Source organism: Trichosurus vulpecula, chromosome 8 (assembly GCF_011100635.1).
Source record: "Trichosurus vulpecula isolate mTriVul1 chromosome 8, mTriVul1.pri, whole genome shotgun sequence".
NCBI lineage: Eukaryota > Metazoa > Chordata > Mammalia > Diprotodontia > Phalangeridae > Trichosurus > Trichosurus vulpecula.
In genome coordinates this window covers 46,545,029-46,566,614 of record NC_050580.1, presented here as the reverse complement: position 1 = coordinate 46,566,614, position 21,586 = coordinate 46,545,029, and positions in this window count along the sequence as shown.

The following is a 21,586-nucleotide window of genomic DNA, read 5'->3' as shown; positions in this document are numbered from 1 at the left end:
TGCCATGGTTGCTATTGCCAACCTACAATATTTATTTTGCTTTGCACACAGAACTTAAGGGATGTTAGTGGTTGATAGATGCTGGATTGAGCTCCAAAATTTACCCCCTTAGAGTGGTTTCCCTCCTTCATATTCCTTCTCCTGATGTAATTTTTAGGAAATAGAGCAGTTCCCCACTGTGACTTATTGTTCCAAAAATCTTCAAGCAGCAAAGGTCCCTGGTCATATGCAAAGACCTATCTGAGTGATAGAGTTCAGTTTGTTCTATCAAGGAATTTTGGAATCAGAGATCAGGCATCCTAACAGTTATGGATACTGGCCTGTTCCATTTACCAACCTCATGAGCAAAGCCGAAGGGGGGAAAGGTTTGAACCAAACATATCCCAAATTCCAGCTCACTGCCCTGCAACACTGACATTGGATGCTGGGAAATGATAGCAATGAGAAGATTCAGATCTCTTGGCAAGATGCAAGGATGATAATAACAAGGGGAGGCTTGGTTCCATTGAAATTCAGTCCTGAACTAACCAGGAGGCTGCTTGCAAAATAGCAGCCAGAGACAGAGCTTAGTGGATTTCACTGATGGCAGAAAATCATAAATGACTCATGCATCTAGCACAAGAAGATCTGATCACTATGCATTGATTGGTTTGCCTGTAAAGACTATTCCAAACTTTTTCCATTCTTTTTAATCCCTCACACACCCTTGTCACCCTCCCCCCTATCATATGAATTGTTGTTTTGCTTTCTTGAAATGTTTTCAATCACCAAGCATTTAAGTGGCTACTATGTGCTAGAGTTCCTGCTAGACACCATGAATACAAAGACAGAAATGAAACAGTCTTTGCATTCTTATACAACATAACTTCCCTTAATACTCTCTTCCAACTCACTGAATTCCTTTGAGCCCATCTATCTTCTCTTTTTCCCCAACTTTCTCAGAGGAATAGGTGACTATCAGAGTTGGATGGAACCTGGAGGCTATTTCCTCCAACTTGTAACAGATTAGAAATAATTTCCTGAACCTCCTCATTGAAGATGTTCAGTATTGGGGAGTCTATTGCCTTCTGCAACATCCCATTATTTTCTTGGACATTTGACCACCCCTTCCTTCCTTAAACCTTTCCTCTTGTGACTTCTTTGAGAGTCCACTCTCCTGCTGCTCTTCCAATCTCTCTGATGACTTCTGCACCCTTTGATGGCTACTTTACATCTTGTGCACCCTTAAGTTTAGTCTTTGCCCAAGTATCTATAATTGCCTGTTATCTTCTTTCTCTCTGTCTTTTCTCTCTTGGTTCACCTGAATAGATGGTTCACCAGTCTTGTTCTCCAACACCGAATTCCATGCCAACATCTCTGACTGATTATTGAATACTAATTAAATATTCCATCAATACCTAAAATTCACCATATCTAAACCTAAATTCATCATATTTTTTCCCTTAAAATCTACCCTTCCACCTCATTTTCCTAATTATGGTTATGGTAATACCATACTCCTGGTCACCTATGCTTCACATTTTGAAATCATCTCTGACTCTTTCACCCTTTTCACATGCATCCAATCAATTGTATTTTCTCTCTCTACACTCTCTCACCTCTCTGATCTCATGGACTTCCACAGGTTTAGTTTTTAAGTCAATTGTTAAGGTTCCTTGAGATTTCTAGCTTGTTTGTCTCCTGAGCTCTGGTCCTTTATCACCAACTAACTCTTGGACATTTCAAAATAATTGCTTTGCTGCAACATATGCAAAAACACATTGTGAGAGATCAGTGAAAGTTAGGTTTCCACAGAGTAATTAGTTGTCAGCTTGAGTAAGGGAGTGAAAAATTAACCAAGGCAGGTGAGCCCAGCCAATCAAAAAGCAACTAGTGGTTTTGTAAAAACCACAGACCCAGGATGGTAGCAGAACTGGTTTAAACCAGCCAGATAACAGGTCCAAAGACAGAACTGGGTCGAATTGTTATTATGCATGCTTAATTGGCTAATTGCATATTATCTTACCTACCCACAGGGAGGAGTTTTTTTGCCATTTTTGAACATGGGATGTATGTTGAGTGAGGGGAACATATCAAGGAGTGGCATGTAAAGGGAATGTAAAGAAGATTGTAACCTGGAAGGGAAACAGATGAATCTGATCTCTGGAAGGAGGTACTGTGCTGATGCTGCATCAAATTAGTAATATAAAGCTGGTCTCCCTTATGTATTCATTGCTTCCTCTTACCAAAGAAGAGTGAAGCCCATATCTAGCCAAAAATGTTTTCCAAGTCCTTTGGATTCTTCCATAATAAATTATCCTTGATACCTGAATATCAGTGTCAAGTGCATTTCTAACAACACTTTATTATCTTTTCCCCAAGCCTTCCTCTTCAACAAACCTTTACTTCTGTTGAGGGTACTATGATCTTCCTGTTTCTCAGGTTTATAACCTTATTGTATGTGTCCTTGACTCCACACCCTCCCTTATTTCGTATATTGTATCATCAAATCTTGTTGCCTACAACTTCATAACATCCTTGGCATCTGACCTACTCACATCCAACCTACATGTGACCTCCATGGCTTCTTTCTATTCACAGTTACCACTTTAGTTCAGGGTCTCATTGTCGCATACCTAGACTTTTGCAATAACCTCTTAATTTGTCTTTATGTCTTGTCTGTCCTCATTCAAATCCATCTTCCACTCAGCTGCCAAAGTGATTTTTCTTAGATCCCTTATTCAATAAACATCAGTGATTCCCTATTGCTTTTAGAAAAAAAAAGACTCCTCTATTTAGCTTTTAAAGATCATTGCTACTTAGTCCCCACTTTGCTTTCCAACCTCATTACCTCTTCCTACTCTCTGTGATCCACTCAAATGAGCTTTTCTCTTTCTAACAAATGGCACTCAATATTCTGTTTCCATGGCTTTTCACTTACTATTCCCAATTGTGAAAAATGATTTTTCATAGTAATCAGAATCTTGAAGACTCAGAGCTTCCCCCACCCCCAGACCCTTTCTCCAAATTTCTTTAGAAAGACATTACTGATGAGATTGAATTAAGTCTTATCCTGTCAAACCCCAACCCAAGGCTGAATTGATTTTATCAAAGGTATGGAAGTTCCTTTGTGTTCTGCTCTGTCTTGGGTGGAGATAGAGTCTTCTGCCTAGATAGCCCAAGATGGGGAGCAGTCTGGTATGGTTGGGGGGTGATCTGATAGAAGAGATATTTCTTCTGTCAGGAAGTGGAGTGATATCATCCCCTGTTGAAAAGGTACATAAACTGGGCACTCCAACCCCCAAATTGAGCCAGTTCTGGACTGTAACTCCCATGCGATGCATGTCACCAGCTAATGAGAGAAATTAAACATGGACACAGCCAAAATCCATTTGTCTCTTTCTTAGAACAAACTCTGTGGAAGGTTGGCACAATGAATAACACTTCTTCCTCACATCTATCTCACAGAGTCCATGATATCCTTTAAGACACAGCTGATTCCTCCAACTCTCTCACTAGCTACCTATAACTACTTTTACTTAGTTTGCATTCATTCTTTATATTTTTTTCCTATTTATATGGGAAGCTAGGTGATGCAGTGGATCGAGTGCTGGGCCAGAAGTCAGGAAGACCTGAATGCAAATCAAGTCTCAGACACTTACTAGCTGTGACCAGAGTATGATATTACGATAACCATAATTAGGAAAATCAGGTGGAAGGGTAGATTTTAAGGAAAAAATATTATGAATTTATGTTTAGATATGTTGAATTTTAGGTATTGATGTTGCTTTCTAGGTCCTTGGGTGTGGCCCTTTTGCTGAATCCAAGTTTTACAGAATAAATCCCTTTTATTAGGGGGATTTGTTCTGTAAAGTTTGGATTGAGTCAGAGTCACACTTGAAGATCTAGAGGGCCACATACGGCCTCAAGACCATAGGTTTCCCACACCTGCCCTAGGCAAATCACTTAATCCCTGGTTGCTTCAGTTTGCTCATCTCTGAAATGGGGATGATAATAGTGCCTACCTCCCAGCGTTGCTGTGAGAGTTAAATTAGATAATTGTAAAGCATTTAGCACAATATCTGCCCCACAGTAATCATTATATAAATGTTTTATACACACACACACACACACACACACACATATACATATGTATATATACACACATACATATATGCACATATGTATATGTACACGTATTTATATGTGCATCTATGTTTACATGCATATGTGTGTGTTGTCTCACTCAATTGAATATGAACTTCTTGAGAGCAGTTTTGTTTTTGCCTTTGTATTTCCAGTATCTAGCACAGTGCTTGACATATTGCAGCTGCCTAATAAATATTTGTTTAATAATTGACTGATCATTCCTTTACAATTTATCCCTACAACATCTCTCCTCTACATTCCCATGGAGACTTTGCTTAGTCGGGGCTTATTATCTGCTACTTGGATTCTAGTAGCATCCCAGTCTCCAATCTTTTTTCATTCCAATCTTACATAAGTCTTCTAGAACACCCTTCCTTATACATAGCCCTGACCCATGTCTGGCACATATTAGGCACTTAACAAATATATTTTTCAATTGATGAATTCATCACGTCACTTCAGGGTTCAAAGCCTTCCATCGGGCCACTAGACAAAGTTCACACCCCTTAGCCTCATATTTGAGGCCCTCGGCAATGTGTTTCCAACTTGTGTTTCAGGAGACTCTTGAGTAGTACTCGTATACAATTCCTCTCCACATAATTTATACTCTATCCAAACTGATCTAGTCATGGTTTCCCAAACCCTTTCTACCATTTCCTGCCTTTGTAGGTTTATTCAGGTTCTCACCTACATCTGGATCATACTCCTTTTTTTTTGTCTGCCTTTTGAAATTCTATCCATCCTGAAATGGATAATTTGAGATGCCAGATCTTTCAGGAAATTCTATCCTGAGGCAGAAGCATTTCTTCTTCCATTGATGTCTCATAGCATTTTATTTTTATCTTTCTCATAAACTTATCATATCCTAATTTACATTAAAGTGACATAAATTCATGAATGCTCTGCCTAAGTTCATTACTTCATGTTGTGAAAATATTACACTGAGGAAACAATGTTATATGGGGCAGCTGGTTTCCCAGGAAGATGATTTTGCACTCAGGGTAAGTAATATGACAACAGAAATCATTGGGTACTCCATGTGGTTAACGTTTCTGGGGTTGTTATTGACCATCTGATTTGCTTCTCAGGCAACTGGCCAAATGATGTTCGGTCACACTGTATTAATGAAGTAATTGCGAAAGTATGTTGGTTGAGGCAATATTATATACGATATTTCTGTACCTGTCTTGAGAGCTGATATAGTTGAAGGAGTGCTAGACTTAAAGTTAGGAAGACCTAGGTTCAAATCCAGACTCTGGAACTTACTAGCTGTGGGATAATGGAAAAGGCTTTCAGCCTGTGCTAGAGGATCACCTCGGGAGGGAAATCTACCACCTCATGAGAGCTGGATATATCTTGTCAAAAGCCAAGCCAAAAAGGGCACTGGATTACATACTTACCACCCTTTCTGGTAGTTAACTGGAATTTCCAACCCAGATATAACATTTACCATTTGAGAACACATCATAAAAATGAAAGAAATATGGATAAACTATGAGCTTCCTGCCAGATTGCCATAAAGTCACTGCTAAGAACCAGCAAACACATCCTTGTTATTGACACTACCACAAATGTCTTTCAAATCAAAGCAAAAGTCTCTTTGGCAAGATGAAAGTTCATTTCAATCTGCTCCTCTCTTTTCTCTCCCAGCCAACACTTCTGCTGTCATAAAACTTATTTCCTGAGATATGAAAAGAAAGGAATGTGTTGACTTTACTCACATTCTCTCTGAATGTTGGAAAGGCCCTGCAAATCCCCTTTCCTATCCCTCTGAGTCTCTCCATCACAAAGAAAAACCAATTGGCTAAAGACACTGAGCAGGAAGACCTTGTTTTGGGCAGCAATTAACAAATTCTTGGCACTCCACAGCTCTGGCCCGTTCTCCAGGCTGCAGCTGGATTAGCTTACTTAACTATAGGATAGTGAAACCACTTCATTAAGAAAGGGACAATGTGCAAGTACTTTGCCAGTTTCTTATGCCCTTTTGGCATGTAATTCTGCCTAAATACTGAAAACACTCCATTGTGCAAAAGCAAGGACCAATAACAAAAATGAAAGATACTTTTAAATGACATTTTTGAAGAATGGCGTTAAAAACGTACTACATGACTTTTCAAAGCATTAAAAAGGGAGGAGGGGAAAGAATTACTGTTTTAAAAAAAGATGATTAAAAACCAAGGCCATACCAGTCTTCCACTTTTTTCTCATAGCTAGTGGACAGAATACTGGACTTGAAGTCAGGAAGACCAGGTTTCGAAACCTGCCTCTTAATACTTACAAGATGCCTGACCACAGGCAAGTCACATTTATAAAATGGAATTGAAAATAATATTTTGCTCAAGGAGTTCTCATGAGACGTAAGTGTGGATACTCACTATGTTTCCAATTCTTTGTTACCACAAAATATTTTTTGTTACATATTTGATTTTTCTATCTTTGACCTCCTTGAGGCATAAGAGGATACTACTACTACTATTGCTACCACTACCACTAATAGTAATAATAATAATAATAATAATAAACATAAACTTTAAATAGTTCTCAAAGGTTTGTAGATTGCTTTTCATGGATTATCTCATTTAACCTTTACAAAAACTGTGTGAAGAAGTATTATTATCTATATTTTGCATATCAGGAAACTGAGGCTGAAAGATGTTAAAGACTTTCCCCAGGTCACACAGTAAGTTTTGGGGCAGGATTTGGACTCATTTTTCTTACTTCAGCACTCTTTCCACTGCACCATCATACTTTAGGAAGGACTTTACTTCAAACTTTTGAACTAGAAAAGTTTGAATCCTTGATGTGTCACTTTGGGCAAGTCACTTTATTTTACCTATAATATGAGAGAATTGAACTGTATGACAGTGCCTTCCAACTCCGTTTATGATGATAAATTTTATAACTGGGAAATGTTCCATTTTTAGATATGCATATCCTTTCTCACAAGAAAAAAATTCTTAAAAAAAATTCTTGCCCTGCCATTTTGTTTTACTTTATTTTTCTCTACCCATGCCCCGCCAAGGCCAAATTCCCAAGTTCATCAGCATCGATAGGAAGTTCCATACCCCTAATAATGATGATGAAAAGGTAGCAGTCCTTCCCCACATCTGGCAGCTCCAAACAGTCCTCTCTGGTCAAAGTTGCCAGGGAGACTTAGAAATCAGTGAATTGAATCCATTGTATGCACACTCAGTTCTACATCATGAGATCTGTGTCATAAGATCTTTCTTGTCATCCATGTTCAGTCTTTTCAGTCAATTAGAAGACTTTTTCCTGTCACATGATCCCAACAATAGAATCATCATGTCTGGTAGCTAGCTCCCCAGAGTCCCAGGTCAGAATCACACAGGGAATACTTGAACATACTTTATATGACCCAACAAAAAGGATAAATCTGAACATTCTCTCTCTGCTCCACTTAACCTATTAAATAATTGGGGTCCTCAGAAAATTAGCAGTTAATAATAATAATAGCATTCATATAGCACAAGTATGTTCTAGGCACTGTGCTAAGTAATTAACAAATATTATTTCATTTGAGCCTTACAACAACCCTGGGAAATATGTGTTATTGTTATCCCCATTTTAGAGATGAGAACACTCAGCCAAATGGAGGTTAAATGACTTGTTGAAGGACACACAACTAGTAAGCATCTGAGAGCAGATTTGAATTCATTTCTTCCTGACTCCAGATCCAGAGCTCTATCCACTGTACCATCTAGCCCAGCTGTGCCACAGTTTGTAATCATTGTCCATTTCCCTAAGCCAGAGTAGTCCTCTGGGTCCAGGAGACCACAAACATTATCCTTTTCTAATGCTTTTCCCCAATGCCTTGTACTAAATAATCTCATAAAATTCCATGACACTGATTTTATAGTGTTGCAAAAAGACAGGCTGCAACTACAATCATTCGCAAATAAAAAATTATTCAGATTCAGCAGCAATAACAAAAATTTACAAAATTTATCAGAGTTGCCTACTTGTCCACTTACAAAGGGCCTGTCTTTGTGCTTGCAGAAACTTCTCCCAAATCTATGACAATAAAGAAAAGCTTCCTATTTCTGCAAGAAAGCCTGGATCCTACAGAGCTACCAGAATTCATGGGAAGTCACCTCCTCCTCATTTTGCATCTTGGTGTTTGTGGAGCAACCCTGACTCATTGGTAGGGAGGTGAGTTGGGGCTGGTAGGGCCCTTGTCTTCACCTTTTCTTATTGAGGGGCCCCACAGGGAGTTAATTCTAAAGAGTTTTCCTTTTCACCCATAATGATAACAACAAACCACAGAAATTGTTCATCTTTGGCAATAGTATGGTATGAAAGGAACACATGACATGAAGGTCATGAGACATGGCTCCCATTCTGCCTCAGACCTTGTGTGACCTTGCCCAAGTCACTTACCCTTGACCAGACCCAATTTTTGTCTTGCGTAAAATGAGGTAGTTGAATGAGTTGACCTCCAGGATTCATTCCAATTCATTAACATTCTATAGTCTTGCAAATCTCTCAGCCCAAACCTCTTATTTTATCTGTGAAGATGCTGAGTTGCTCAGAGTTTAAGTGATTTGCCCAAAATTATACCATTAATCATTTGGCAGAGTTAGGACTAGAGCTCCAGTTACCCTGCCCCTGTCCTCCTCCAGCTGTCTTTCCACAGTATCACACTGCAAGATTGCTCTGTAAACTCCATGGCTTCCTACCATCCCTGCAGGCTCTTTTGTTGGACAGCGCAAAACTGCCCTCTCTTGACTGCTCATCCTGGCTTCCTATAATACCTTGTCCCAAAAAACCACTGAGACCTCTTCTTCTATCATTCTGTGACCTTAAAAGACTGCAGAGTCATCTTCTCATCATCTCTTCCCCAAGGCCAGGCAAAGCCCATTTCCAGAGTCTTTCTTCACCAAAAGCCTACAGAGGAAGACTGAGAACTAAATCACCTTTAATGCAAACTCTTTAGTCTCTAGTCTCTTTAATTTCAGATCAATTTTAAAAGAACAAATTAATTCAATATCATCTCAAATATGTCTAGGTGACACAATAACCATCGGATGCAGGTAACAGCCCTAGTACAGTTACAGGATGACCATTTATAAAGATCGATGTGAATATCATTAATAAATGTCCAAACATAAAATAGGACAGTATGGCAGTGATGGCACATTCTAAGGCTAGCTATTTTGTTGTCACTACTGAAGGTACAGATTACTGCCATATGAAAAAGATATCCTATTTAGGAGTCTAAATCTCTGGTTTTGGCCCCAGCTCTGTCATGTTGCTGTGTAGTCTTAAGCAATTCACATATCCATTCTAGCCTTCAGTTTCGTTATCCACAAAGCAGAGTGATAATCCTTATTTCTAGTGGAAGTGCTGGAGAGATATGATGTTTACAAAAGCTAGACATTTCAATTTTGGAATTTTGATTTTTATGCATCTCTGTTAATTCTGAATTTCTTTGACTTAAAGAAGTGTGCCACACCATATTCTGAGAGTTTTCTGAATTAAAAAAAATATTCCTTTATAATTTCTCCCTTTTCATGATCTAATTTTGGTGATTATTTTCTTTCTTTCTTGTAAGATTGTTTGCCAATTATTTAAACATTTTGTTGTTCTTTAAAATAGCTAATCGTTTATTAATCAATTCAATTTTTCCTTTAGTTCATACTTAGTCAATTTTTATTTTAATTTAATAATCTGGGTTTTTTATATCATACTTTGTTTATTTTCTAACTTTCATTAAAACCAACTAAACTCATTACATTTCTCTTTTTTAAAATTCATAATATAGGCACTCACTATAAACTTGTCTCTAAACCCTGCTTTGTCTGTATCCCATCAATTTTGATCTACTGTATTTGTGTTGTCATCTTTGAGACAGTGGAACCGTTTCTATAAATATGTACATGAGCCAAGGCATTATTTGCTAATTCATTTTTAGATTTACAAGTAGGTCTATGTTTTTTAATCCAATTATCATGGTTAATTTCCAGTTTTGTTGCATTAGGGCTCTAAATGTAGCATAAAAACCCTATGCCTTTGAAAATTTACCTATGACTTCTCTATGACCAAAACAATGGTCTTTTCAAATATTAAGATTCCCACTTTATTACATTAAAAATGTATAAAGCTACATGACAGTAGTTGAATTGTGATAGTATTTACATAAGTTTTTTTTATAGTACTATCTACTCTCTATAGGTGGAGTGCTGGACTAAGTCAACTCAGGAACTTCAATTCAAATTCTACCTCATATGCACATTGGCTGTGTGACCCTCAGCATATCTCTGAGCTCAGTCTCCTCATTATGTATGCTAAATGAGAACATACATAATATATAATCATATATGCATGTATATACACAAGCACACATATATATCTGTAGCTATATCTGCATTATATTCCAAAAGTCTCAGTGCAGTTTAAGTCTTTTAGGAAAGAAAACTGCACCAAGACTTTTGGGACATGCTGAATAACAAAGTTATTAATTCAGTAATTTTTTAAAATTGACTTATATGGTGAAAAGTGAGCTGCATGTAGTGAATTAGGTGAATTAGGGATTGGCTGAATTGTTTTAGCCAAAGTTATTAACATGATATCATCTTAGGAGGTTTCTAGCGAAGTGCCCCAGGAATCTGACCTGTGCTGTTTAAAATTGTCAGCACTGATTTGGGTATAGGCACAGCTGGTTTGCTTATCCAATTTTTAAAGGCTACAAAGCTGTGAGGAGCAATTTATTCATTGGATAATATGGCCAGGATCCAAAAAGACCTCTGCAGGCTGGAAAATTGGATTCCTGTCAATCTAACAAAATAAAATCAAATAGAGATGAATATAAAGTCTTACACTTGGGCCCCAAAAATCAATTCTATAAGTTCAACATGAGGGATAGCTGGCTAAACAGAAGTTGTTCAGGTAAAATCTGAATATTTCATTAGCCTTCAAGTTAAAGATGAGTCAATGATGTGGTGATAAGACATCCCAAACCATTAATGCAATGTCACATTAAGGGAAGTCTGGTGTCCAGAACCAGGAATGGGAATCTTACAATTCTGCCTTGGCCAGACCACATCTGCGTATTGGGTTCACTTCTGACTACCATATTTTAGGAAGGATATTGACAAGTTGGACATAATTGATGAGTGGGTTGATAACCCATTATACGAGAATTTTAGTTGAGGGATCTGGGTATATGTCAAGTGACTTGACCAGGGCCACACAGGGCCCTGTCTACGTCAGGGGCTTGAGACCTATGGAACATGACCACATCCATTATACCATTCTGCCTCTCTACCTAAATGTCAGCAATTGTTATCATTTACTTCACAGTAATGAAAAGAAGAAAACTCTCTATCAGCTGTGAAGCTCTCCATTAGTGTAAGATTGTCATTGTCTTAATAGGAACTGTCATTAGAAAATTGCGGGTTGGAAGGAGATAGTGTATCTGTTATTTGAAGCTCCAGGGATAACTTGCTTTTGGAAGCTTCTACTGGAGAACTACCATAAAAGTTCAGACTTCTCAAGGCTCAGGACAGAATATTTGGCAAGGCCCAAATCATCTGTGGTTCTACGAGGATTCCTATAGCTATCAATCTTGAGATGCTGAAGATACACAGATATGACACTCATGTTATGTTTTATTTATTTGGAAGACAAGCAAAAAGAATTCATTCTGGGATTAAAACCAGGTTATGATTGAATGCCCAATGATTTGCATACAGTGACACAAACCAAACCTTAGCTCACAAGCTTGTGTAAAGTTTATATAGCTGCTGTGAAGTCCACATAGAGTACATATTGTCCAAGCCCTTTGGGGCACCTGGATTTCCTGCCTGACACATTCTCCAGTGTTATGTATAGATTTAAATTTTCTCTCAGACTAGATTCCTCATCTTTAAGCTAAGAGACAAAAATAAATAACTAAGATAAAATGAGGTCGGCAAATTACTTGTAAGGTCTACTCTGCCTCTAAGGTTTTATTTTCTTCTCTACATTATTGTTGTTGTGATTTATCCCATCTTAAGATTTTGTGGAGAAAAAGAGGGATCTTTTGGTGAGGAAACTGTCTCTATTAATTCAGTTCAGCACTGGCTTTGTACATTATAATTTTATACTTAGTGAGATGCCTGGGGTGTTTGGGGGGACAGGACTAAGAAATTAAGTCATCTCCCTCTCCTTTTCCCTTTCCCCCTCTCTCCTTCCCTCTCCTTTCTTCCCCTTCCTCTCTCTCTCTCTTTCTCTGTCTGTCTCTGTCTGTCTGTCTGTCTGTCTGTCTGTGTCTCCCCCCCTTTACCTCCCTTTCTCATTCTGTCATTCCCTCCTGCTGCCTTCTGGCCCCCCACTATTAATTATCACAGCCAACTCACAACACACTCAAGACTTATGCTATGGGAGACTTTCATATATGATAGAGTATCAGGACTAAACATCTGCTGCTGCTTTCAGCAATAACCCATCTTTGCAAAGAGTCTGATAGAATTGCCTTATCATGAATTTTATACTCTGGAGGTCAGTATTCTAATGAAGTTTCAGCACCGTTCAAATCACACTTGCCTGGTCCTTTTCTTCCATAAAAGGTCGATGCATCTGCAAAAATATCTCCCCAAATGCTAATCAGGAAGGCAGAAGCAAAGAAATGTTTTACAGAGGGTGAAACTGGGATAGCAACTGCCTGCAATCAACATTGATAGCCACACTGAATCATTGAAGTCCCCAATGGGGCTTTGTCCTCTAGAGCAGATTAAAAAAAAAGTCTAACAATGCTGGCCTGGATTCTTTGGAAAACTCGCTCATCTACAATCCCATTATACATTTACTAAAGAAAAAGAAAGAAGACATAGTCCCTGAACTATAAATTCAAGACTCTTATTTATTCTAGTATTCATGCCAGGTATTTGCATTATGTTCATTCTTTTTCTTATTTTTTTTTTCCTGAGGAGAGAAAACAGGGTGGTCTGGAGGGAGCTTAATCAGCACTGGAATCTTGTGTAAACCTCAAGAGTACAATGCTCCCATACCCTCCATCAGATGACACTTCTCTCTTGCTTTCCTTCTGTTTCTTTTTGTTCTATCTTAGGGATTCTTCTCAAGATGCTTTCTTCACTTGTATATTTTTCCAGATCTCTGCCGAGAGGGTTTCCTCATTTTCTGAAGGTTTGGTCATGAGAAAACAGCGATTTCATTCTCTTCATGCATGGGAGCTATTTTCTTAGTGGTCAAGGCAAAAGAAACCTTGTATTTAAAGGAAGAATTTATGTTGTTTAACTTGGGCAAAACTTGACATGAAATTGAAATGTGAAATGCACATCCCCCTGGAGACAGCCCATTACTATGGATTCAGCTAGTCAACAAACTAACATATTTTCCAGCTCTATTTCACTCTTTTTCTAAGCATTCATGTTATAAAGTACTATATTACCCAGGAACATGTTTTATCTGATCTCCTATACTGGAAGGCCTATAGAATAAGGGTGTGTGTCTTATGTTTCTTTGTGTCCCCCAAACATCTAGCATAAAACCTTGGTTCTTGTAAGAGGTCAATGAATATTTGCAGAAGGAAAATGTATTGCATAAATTCTAGCAATTCTTATTCCCCAAGAAAGCATGAGAAACCACTTCTCAGGTTAAAACCACAAAAGATGTCCTTGTTAAGTGAAAGAAAAGAGGTCCTGTCCATGGGGGTGTGTCTTTCAGAGTGTGGTCCCTGAAGACTGGAGGATGCTGTGTTATCTGATAGATTCCCATTTCATCTAATTATTTTTGCCAACTCTTTTCTAAGCTCTTTTACTTCTATACAGCTGAAGGATGGCATGTTCTTTCCATATTCTTCCTTAATTCCCTTCCCGGAGGCAAAGCCCCCACTTCCCAGACCAAGATCATTCCGAGTTGAGGTATAGTCTTCTCCACATGAGGGCACCACAAACAAGACTTTGTGAGTTTGTCTTGGAGCAAAGGTCAAAAATTTAAATTAAATATTAGCACTCCCACCAGATTGACTTTCTGAATGATATTTATTTTGGTTTCAAGATTTCAATTAAAATATAATGAGTAATCCCATTTTTCACTTCCATGGGTGATCCCAAGGTTATAAAACCTTCAGTTTTTGTTATATTTTTTACTGGCAACATATAGCAAAGTGAATTTTCTAGAAGTACAGAATGATCTTCACCATCTCTCCCATTCATTTGTAAATGACTTGTGAGTAGGGATTGTTTCATTCATTGCTATTTAGGTACCCAGCCCTGGCATGTAGTAGAGAAGGGAAGGGAAGAGAACAACCATTTAGAAAATGCTTCCTATGTGCTAGGCACTGGGCTAAGTGGTTTACAAATATCATCTGATTTGAATCTTCCAACAATGTTGGGAAGATAGTATTGTTATTAGCCCCACTTAGAGTTGAAGAAATTGAAACAGAAAGAGGTTGAATGACTTGCCCAGGGTCACACAGCTAGTAGTAGGTATCTGAGGCCACATTTAAATCCAATTAATAAATGTCTTTTGACTGATTGATCATCTGCTAGCTAACATTTCTATAGTGCTAGTATTACATGGGGGCTAGACTGCTAAACCTGGAGTCAGAATAAACTGTCTTCAAATGCTATTCCACATGCTCAGTAGTTAGCAGTGTGCCTTCAAGAAAGTTGTTTTAAACCCCTTAGAGATTCAGTTTTCCAATTTATAAAATGAGGGTAACATACCTGAAATACTTATCTTATAGGTTCAGGTTCAAGAAGAATTTTGATCTGGCTTTACTCTGATTTGTCAGTCTGAAAAGCATTGACCACATTAATAGAGATTCATTTCACGTAGCACTCTAAGATTTATATGTATTTTCTTCACAACAACTGTAGGAGATTAGTAGTATAAATATTAATCATTTTATTCCACCTGATTTCTTTTGGGAGGACTGGAACTGTGTTTGCAATGATATAGGGGACTCCCAGTAAGGAAACTCCCTCCATCAAAGTTTTTTTTGCTCCCGCTCTGGAACTCGTTGCCTTAGCCAGTTGCCTGGGGTCACCAAGAGACTTGCCTGGATCATATTCCCCATTTGTGTCAAAGTCATGACTTGAAATCAGATTTTTCTGGAGCTATTTCTCTATTTAATATACCACACTGTCTCTTGTATTTATTTTAAAACTAAAGAAACTGAGGTTGAAAGAGTAGTCTCAAAGGTCAAAAGTACAGGATTTGAGTCCAGCTCCTCTAATCTCAGGTCCAGCATTTACCACAGCACCTCTCTTTAATAAATGGTAGGCATTTAATAGGGGTTCTAACAAACATGGATTTTAGAATACATGAACAAAAAAACCTCATCCCTCCAAGATGGATGAAATTCAGCTGACACCAAACCCTGACTAAAAGCTACAGGAAATTAAAGAAGTGAGAAGGCCCTCTCAGAGCCATTCAGACAGTGATCATGGATGCTGTAAGAATAACTTTCTGGAGAAATGTAGCGGATAGGCACCAGACCAGCACTTTCATTGTTATGTGGAAATCCCAGGAGGTAAGTTCCTCTTTCAGTCTAGGTTGACTTCTACTTTTCAATGAATAATTTCTGAGAGTTGTCTAGGGGCACTGAGGGGTTAAAGGCCTTGCCCAGAGAAATGTAGTTAGTGTCAGAAGCAGAACTTGAATGGATGTCCTCCTGGCTTTGAGGCTGGTTCTTTCTTCATTGTAACACAAAACTTCTCTTTCTTTCTATAGAAAATATATATTTTTATAATCTTGTTATATAAAATATGTATTCCTAAACAGCATCATACAATTAGAAGCAGCACAGTGTAATAGGTTCAAAAAACTCATGAGCTTTGTGACAATGACAACTTAACCTATATGAGCACAAATTTCCTTTTATGTGAAAGGAAATAAAAATATTTTCATTATGTATGTGTCACATTTTTTTTTCAAGGAGAATGCTTTGTATGTCTTAAAGCACCGAATCAATTTCAAGTATCAGTATGAATTATTCCAGCGGGTGTTACCAAGTTCATACTGATGGGAGGAATATCCCTCTAACACAGAATCCTGGGGATGGAGGAAAATTATTTGATTTGACATTCTCTGTCCTTTGACCTAGAAAGTACAAACCCCACCATTGCAAGGAGAAGGGATTTGTTTTGAGTTGACTTGTAACCTGAGCAGAGATGGCGGGGTAGTCATGGTGAGAATTTGTGTATGTGTCTGTGAGGATAGGCAGAAGGGAAAAGATTAGATAAACATGATCTATTACAAGGTGAACCCTAATATCTGAGGAGGGAATCTCTACTGGTGGGCAACGTATACCTTCTGTCTCCTGACAGGATGTGCTGTTGACAGGTAGGGAGGTCTTATAGACTATAGGTAGCCGAGGCAATGTGTCACGAAATCACTGAGCCATCAAGAGCAACAGGCAAGGTCGCTGCAGGGCTGCTTATGGTTAGATGTTTATTTTTAGACTTTGATAGATTCTTTTCTGTTTGTTTGTACTTGCCTCTGCATTAAAGGCAAAGACTTGAATTTCATGTCTCTCTATTCCAGTTGCCAAGGAAGAACAAACAGATGCGGTTTCTTGAAATTGTATCAGTTAAATGGAAAGACTGGGGACTATGCCCAGGCCACAAAAACCAGGCTGTAGCTTCCTGATCTCCATCTATCATCTCTCCTCCCCACCCCCCAACCGTGCAACACTACTAGGATTTACTGTCTGCACTTCGTAAAAATCTTTTTTCCCTAAGAGTTTTGTTATTGTCCAAGTTTTGGGGAAAAAAATTTGGATGTAAAACTTGTAGTCAGTTTGATAGGCCAACTCTTTAGCTTGTGTGAACACATGCTATTCTTCCTCATTTCCTCTTGAAGTCAAGTTTACTAAACTCCCACAGAGTATGGATATTCCCTTTCACAGTCTCTATAATTCACTAAGACTGGATTACTAGCTGTTCTTCAAGTGTGTCCCTTTATGCATTTGCACATGCCATCATTTTATGCTTCTGGCCTCATCTGCAACTCCCAGAATCCTTGTCTTCTTAAAAGGACCCATCTCATTCATGAAGCTTCCCCCCAGTGATCAGTGCTTTCTGAAGCCTCAGTTTTCATGGTACTATATTTGTCTGTGTTGCATGGGCCAAATGCATCTCCTCTGGAATACTCTTAACTCACATTTGCATATTCAGGTTGAATTCTAAGAGGATTGTTGCTGCCTTGAGGTTCAAGGGGCAGGGGTAGCCTTTGGATATTTGCAAATCAATCAATAAACAATAAATCAAATCAACATTTATTAAGCACCTACTATGTGCCAGGCATTGTGCTAAATGCTTTAAAAAATATCATCTCAAAAGGCAGTGCCTGCTCTCAAGGAGGAGAAAACATGCAAATACACACACACACACACACTATATATATATATACACATATACAAACACACACATATACACACAGATATATATATATACATGCACGTATCTATCTATCTATCTATATATATATCTATTTATATCTATATAGAGAGATCTATCTATCTGTCTATAGATAGATCTATCCATCTATATCTATATAGATAGATCTATCTATCAGTCTATCTATCTATCTATCTATCTACACAAAGCAAATTATATACAAGTTAAATAGGAAATAATTTGCTGAGGGAAGGCACTAGATTTAAGAGGGGTTGGGGCAGACTTCCAGTAGGAGGTAGGACTTTATTTGAGACTTAAAAGGAAGCCACGGAGGTTACTAGTCAGAGCAGAAGAAGGAGAGTGTTGCAGGTATGGAGGTCAGCCAGAGAAAGTGCCCAGAACCAAGAGATGGAAGGTCTTGTTCATGGGACGGCCAGGAGCCGGCATCACCGGATTGAAGGGTATGTTATGAGAAGGAGGGGGCAAGAAAACTGGAGTAGTAGGAGCAGGCTTGGTTATGATGGACTTTGAATGCCAAGTGGGATTTTGTATTTGCTGCTGAAGGCAATAGGGAGCCACTCGAGTTTATTGAGAGGGATCCGTGTGTGACATTCTGAGACCCGTGTCCTCCACCAGTGTACTTGCTCTTGCCTGTTCACTAGTAGAAACAATTGACTCTTAGCAAAGGCATTTACTAAGTTGGCAAAACAAAATAGTAGCTACAAAACCTGTTTTTCACTCTACTCCAAATACCCCAGTATCTGAAGGAAGAACGAAAGTAAAAGAACAGTGAGTCACACTTGTAGGAAGCAGAAGTGACCAAAGGAACTCCCAATGTCTAGTACTAAAGGGCAGAGACCTCCTTTCTTTCCTAATATAGCCCTTTTAAATCTTCCCTTTGGGTGCTACCTCTTTTCTGGGCAGTTTGCTTAGCTGGGCTCCCAGCATTCACTCTTCAGTTCCCAGCCAGTTCTCCTAAGTAGTCATACTCCCCAAAGCTGCTTCCCCCTTCAGGTGTCAGTCTCTCTGTATCTGCATCTGTCTGAAATGTGCATCTCTATATTGCAATGTCCATGTTAGATTGTGGACTTCTTGAGGGCAGAGCTTGATTTTTAAGATAATATTTGTAAATCACTTGGTGCAGTGCCTAGGACATAGTAGGCACTTAATAAATGTTTGTTCCCTCCCCTTCCTCCTTTTGTGAAGCTCCTCAGAGCTTCACACAGTATTGACTGACTGAAAAATAAGTCCCTTCACAGTTGTATGGCTGATAATGGGAGAATAGAGACAAATCCCATCTTCCCTACAACTCTGTTACAGGTAGGTACTAGTGAACTCGCTCAGGACTGAACTCTATCATCAGGGCTCATCTACTTAATGTCCTGCTAGGCCAATGAAGATTCTTTCTCTAATTCCATAAGAGAAAGCTATTGGCACATCCTAGAAGGACCCAGTCATAACTCTGTCTTTATAGTTTGCTTTGTTCACTTTGTTAACAACCTGTAATTACATTCTATAGCTACATCAACTGAGATTAGGGTAGGGGATTCCCTTATATTTACTTTAAAATTATAAGCTTCCCTGAAAGATATAACAAGAAAGATATTCTTGTCTGATGACCTTCTGGTTATTAATATCAACAAAGGAATAAAACAGGGAGAAATACACTCACAAAAATCACATGACCATCTTTCAACTACTTTAAGACATCAATGTGTCCCACCCTGAGTAAAGAGTAGTTTGGTCATACAGAACAAGGTTTTGACTTGTTTTTATTATTTATTACTTAGCAAGCAAACTAGGAGAACCAGAGAAAAGTGGCAGAGGTAATTTTAAATTCCGTATGAGGAAAAACTTCCGAACAATGAGGACTGCCCAGAAGTGAACTGGGTTACCTTTACTAATAGTATGTTCCTCTTCACTGGAGGTCTTCAGACTGGAGGTCAAATGACCTAGTATGGGGCACTAGAGAAAGGATTCCTGTCTAGCACAAGATGTTCTCTTTCTATATCTGAAACTGATGATTCTGTGATTTATGTCTAAATGCCCCACCCACTCAACATCCTTGCTCCATACTGGCCATTTCCCCAGCTTCTCTCTTCCTAATTATAGCACCACCATTCCTCCAGTCCCCTAGGCTCAGAATACTGGAGGCATCTTCACCTTTTCCCTCAGGCTTTTCACCTCTTTTCTAGTCATTTGCTAAATTCCATCATTTCTGCCTACGTTCAAGGTCACTTGAGTCCATCTTTCCCTTTTTGCATATCCTGGCCTTCCCTAACTTCAAACTCTTGTAGATATGGTCAGATGCTTGTACATTTACTATCTTATTTCTCACTCTCACTGTGGGGTAGATGAGGAAGATATGTTATCCCCATTTAGGAGATGCAGAGAGCGAGATTTAGAGATCTTGATCAACTACCCTGCCCAAAGTTACCTGACTGATGAGAGGCAGGCTGAAACTAGAATCCATTTCTAACTTCTAATCACTAATGCGTATTATGTTTCTTAGGCTGCTTCTTATACTGGTGAAGGACGGGAATTTAAGAATACTTGGAAGTACTAATCTATATCAGTTGATGCATTGATGATGATGAAATATACATATAAGCATGCATATGTATATATACATATATGTATATATTATTATATATAATGCTACATATAATGCTATTTATATATGATTATGGTGATATATCTATATGTCATATAGAGGGGGGGCAAAGACAGTAAGATGAAAATCGTTATTTCAAAATAAAATTATAATATAGCAATTATTTATATTTTAAGTTCATTTTTACACATAGGAGAAATTATTGCAAAATCATATAAAAATTGGATCATTTGATGCACCTGGTCCTTCATAATGCAATTTCATCACAAAAAAGTCAGATGGACAATTTCTTCTTTTGAATGATTCCTAGATTTGCAAAATGCTCAAAATATATTATCGCTTGATTTCAGCAGAGTATTTGATAGAAATTACTCGTGTCTTTATGGATAGTTCAATTAGATGGGTTTGCAGACAGTTGAAGAGAGAAACAGAGTACAGAGAAAGGGGACAGGGTTAGACCTATTTAACAATGTAGCGACTCAGGGAACAGATTCTAAACTTAGAGTCAAGAAGACCAGAGTTCATATCTGGCCTTAGACACTTACTAGCTCTGTGATCCCAGGTAAATTACTTAACCTCTCTTTGCCTCAGTTTGCTCATCTATAGAATGGAGATAGCAATCATACCTACCTCCCAGGGTTGTTGTGAGGATAAAAAGAGATAATATTGTAAATTACTTTATAAATCTTAAAGTGCTAAATAAATGCTAGGTGTTAGTATTATAAAGTCCCAATGCTGCCACTCCTCACCTTGAGTGAGTCACTTTATGTCTCTGGGCTTCAGGGTCCTCATTTATGAAATGAGAGTTGAAGTGGATGGCATCTAAGGTCCTTACTAGCTCTAAATCTATGATTTTGTGTCCAGAGTGGTTATCGATGTTTTGTATCAATAGTGACTTGGAGTGTTTAGTCTCTAGTGACATGTTGCAGGGCTCTTTCTTGGCCCTGTGTGCTTTTTATCAATGACTTGATTAAAAGTCCAGAAGGCAGCCTTATCAGACTTGAAAATGATATCGAGCTGGGATAGATAGCTAATATGATAGATGAAAGGACAAGACCTAAAACCCAAGGTTGTTGCAAGTAGTGAGAATGACAACTGAAATTGACAGGAGGAAATTTCACATGGATATGTTTAATGTCTTTTTAAAAAATTATGCAAGTATTATTGCCTATAGTAGATTGGCTTGACAGCACTTTATATGGTGGGGGTGGTGGGAAATCCATTGATTTTAACAATATCCTATCCATTCATGTAGTTATAATTTAATTGTTAAAATAACTTATGTGAATGCCTAATGGAAATGTAGTCTCCTTCCCTATCACAGGATTTGACTCTCCCACTATATTTTGTTGTTTTGAATGTCACTCTTTAAAAGGAATACTGGTGACAGAAGGCAAATGAGTATGCTGTTGTGAGGTCATGCCATCAAGAGGAACTGTCAAATGAGGTTGAGCCTGATGAAGCAAAAGCAGCAGCAATG